The 3839-nt window shown below is 32.9% G+C and overlaps 1 long non-coding RNA gene across 1 annotated transcript; it reads left to right on the top strand.

Moving 5' to 3' along the window:
- The first annotated feature begins 205 nt into the window (after positions 1-205).
- On the top strand, positions 206-2508 carry LOC141914890 (uncharacterized). The gene is made up of 6 exons (XR_012620897.1): positions 206-236; positions 316-454; positions 540-699; positions 785-923; positions 1000-1165; positions 1251-2508. It is a non-coding gene; the product is annotated as an uncharacterized LOC141914890 (long non-coding RNA).
- Positions 2509-3839: the final 1331 nt, after the last annotated feature.

Raw genomic sequence — 3839 nt, 5'->3', positions numbered from 1 at the left:
ATCACCGATACTCAACCAAACAAAATCTACCAATCGCCCGCAGAAGAATCAAACCAACTCAGAAGATTGCCACCGATACTCAACCAAACAAAATCTACCAATCGCTCGCAGAAAAATCAAACCAACTCAGAAGATCATCACCGATACTCAACCAAACAAAATCTACCAATCGCTCGGAGAAAAATCAAACCAACTCAGAAGATTGTCACCGATACTCAACCTATCAATCTTAACATGTAAGTTTATTTTTATGGAAATTATTATGATAAATTCTAAATGAAATATTTTGTCATTACAGGATATCTTTTATTACAGCTGAATTTCAACTATAAGAAAAAACCCAGCTTGAGATCAACTACTCCTCCAAAATCGACCAACTGGAACAGCGCACAGATGAGGCCAACTAACTAACTAACTAATAGGATAATCGCCGATAACCAAGCAATCATAAAAGGTAACTTGATATACATGGAATTTCAACGATTTATTCTTATTGAAATATTTTGTCATTACAGGATATCTTCTTTTAATCATTGCAGCTAAATTTCAACTATCAGAAAAACCCATCTTGAGATCAACTACTCGTCCAAAATCAACCAATTGGAACAGCGCACAGATGAGGAGGCCAATTAGAATCCAACTCATTTATCAACAAACTTAGATGATCCACGCCGATTACGAACCAAGCAATCATAAAAGGTAACTTGATATACATGGAATTATTACAATTAATTCTTATTGAAATATTTTGTCATTACAGGATATCTTCTTTTAATCATTGCAGCTAAATTTCAACTATCAGAAAAAACCCAGTTTGAGATCAACTACTCGTCCAAAATCGACCAACTTGAACAGTGCACAGATGAGGCCAACTAACTAACCAACAAATAGGATAATCGCCGATAACCAAGCAATCATAATAGGTAACTTGATATACATGAAATTATTACGATTGATTCTTATTGAAATATTTTGTCATTACAGGATATCTTCTTTTAGTCATTACAGCTAAATTTCAACTATCAGAAAAACCAAGCTTGAGATCAACTACTCGTCCAAAATCAACCAACTGGAACAGTGCACAGATGAGGCCAATTAGAATTCAACTCATTTACCAACCAACTTAGATGATCCACGCCGATTACGAACCAAGCAATCATAAAAGGTAAATTGATATACATGGAATTATTACGATTTATTCTTATTGAAATATTTTGTCATTACAGGAAATCTTCTTTTAATTATTGCAGCTAAATTTCAACTATGAGAAAAAGCTCAGCTTGAGATCAACTACTCATCAGAAAATCTACAAGTAGATGAATACTGATTGTCCCACTTGCTGATGAAAACTGCAGAAGCCCAGATTAGAAGTTGAGGAGCCAGCAACGTATTAATCACTCAACGATGGATTCTTCTACAATCGGTGGTTGATTTCTATAAAACATTTTATCAGGAGCAGCAGAGACAATAGTGAATCTTATAAACACTGATTCGAGCGACAAAGCTAATGGATTATCTCATAAACACTGATTCAGGATAAACACTGTTTTAAAAGCAGCAAAGACAATAGTGTATCTTATTAGGAGCAGCATAGATAATAGTGCATGTTATAAACACTGAGATCCAGGAGCGGCGAAGACAATAGTGGACTTCTGTAGTAAAGTATTGATTTTTTTGCTTAACACCTTTTTCAAACCAGTCTGATGGATGATATAGTGTTTTCAAGGATATTATTTTAATGTTTTATGCAATGTGGGAGTCTAATAAATGCTAAGCTCCATTAATGCACGATTTTGGTCTTCGATCCTTGGTTGATAGATAAGACAAGTTAGGTTTGTCACTAGGGGTAAATGGTCGTGTCGAGCGCCTTGTTTGGACTCGTAGGTAACTCCTTAACTGAGATATAGTTTCAACCTTTAAACTTTAACATAGTTATACATAGTCAACTATGGCTATTTGTTCGTGTAGGTATCACATAGTTAGGAAACATAGGACATAACGTTAAGTATTTGCTGAATTGTAGATGTACCAATTTGATGGCATTCATATTTTCGAAGGCCCATGCAACCGATTCACAATTGAATCGTAGATGTCGATTTATGCATCGACCTTTAGGCCTCCATCAATCTGTTTGATGATCATAGCTACGTATTTGAAAACTAAAGCTTTATCTGAAAGGCAACCATTATTTACATTTGAGAGGTAAAGCTAGGCATAAAGAACAAGGCATAAAGTTATAGCTAGGACTAATTTTGAACGTTTTAACATTGTTTATAGCTGTTTGAACTTCTTTTATTATAATAGGTAAATCCATATCACGAGATGGCTCTCGTGAAAAATCACTTAGCTTCAAATTGGGTGTATAATGATTATTAAGGAGTGGCAGTGTATCAGTAGCGCTTTTTAAAAATGGGCCCAGAACTTTACAGTGAAAAAATGCCTGCAGTTGTAAATAGAGGAGTATAAATAATACATAGTACAAACTACAAATACATAAATTAATAAAAGAATAAATTTAAAAAAATCAATAAATAATAAGTAGTAAATAATACAAAATACAAGTAGATACATAAATATATAATATTAAAAAATAGATAAAAATAATAAACAACAATACAAACAAACAACAAATTAATATTCTATTTACATGAAAAGGCATTTTTTCAAATATCTATCAACAAGGTTCTTCATTTATCGAACAACCTTCCCTAAGTATAGCGAAAACCCGAGATCTTTTCTGTTGTTGTTTTAAGCATTCTATCAACTCAGTTATTGTAATGAACAAAACAAATAACCATAAACCTTAACTAAATCGAACACACTCAAAAAAATAACTGATATGATAGAATGCTTTGAATAACTGTGATGAAAGATCGACCCGTCCTTTCAACTAGCCGCGCTCAATCACTGCTGTGACTGTTGATCGTTATACTGGGGTAGACTTACTATCTAAAATCTGGTACATACATTTTACTTTTTAGAAAGAATTTAAAACAGCTATAAACTTAAGTTATTGATGTTATTGATTAGTTACTTATTGTATGATTATGTTGATGTTTTCGAAGCTGCCAGAAAAAACATCAGAATACTTAGTATTTAATGTCAAGGTGTTTGGACATCTTTAAGACAAGGCAGAGTGGGCAAAATTCTAGTTTTCTAGTGAAAGTAATGATTAGTTGATACTTAGATTTCCAGAGTGAATCTGTATGTTCCATCTCTAGTTTAATGCTTTCATGTTGGAGACTGTTATTGTAACACAGTTCGCGTGTTTGTAAATTAGGAACTTACGTGATGATTCCTCGATTAAGATATTATTTTTGTGTGAATAAAACAATGTACATTTTCATCATTCATATTGAAACGTTTTAGTTTTTAAGTTTTATAGCAACAATTTCACTGTGATGCTTTTCAGTGGTTCATAAAATACTGATTTAATTAAGGCCTTGTCAAAAATAGCAGGGGCATAGATTAGAAGGAGCAGTTTCTTGATAGGCTAACTTGAGGATACAGTGCTTATTGGTCAATTGTCCTAGCTTTGTTTTGATTATCAGTTTAACCGCGTCTGTGTAGGGCCTGTAATATCTGGACAAGAAGAATTTCTGATCTTTATATAGCATTTAAAATTGGACCAGTGCTTAAATCAGACCCTGCTTTGTTTCAAATGTAACACTTGTGAAATAAGCTATTTGATAATTAAAGAAATCTCTCAGATGAGGAAAATTTGGCAATGTTTTTAGTTTTCTTGTAATAATTGATATTAATTAGTTAACCTTACGCTTTCCTGAGTGAGTGAATTTGTAGGTTTAATGTTGAACTGTTTTTTGAATAACACATTTATC

This window comes from Tubulanus polymorphus, chromosome 1 (assembly GCF_964204645.1).
Source record: "Tubulanus polymorphus chromosome 1, tnTubPoly1.2, whole genome shotgun sequence".
In the NCBI taxonomy this organism is placed as follows: domain Eukaryota; kingdom Metazoa; phylum Nemertea; class Palaeonemertea; order Tubulaniformes; family Tubulanidae; genus Tubulanus; species Tubulanus polymorphus.
The sequence above is the reverse complement of the archived record's forward strand: the minus strand, read 5'-3'. Positions and strand labels throughout refer to the sequence as shown.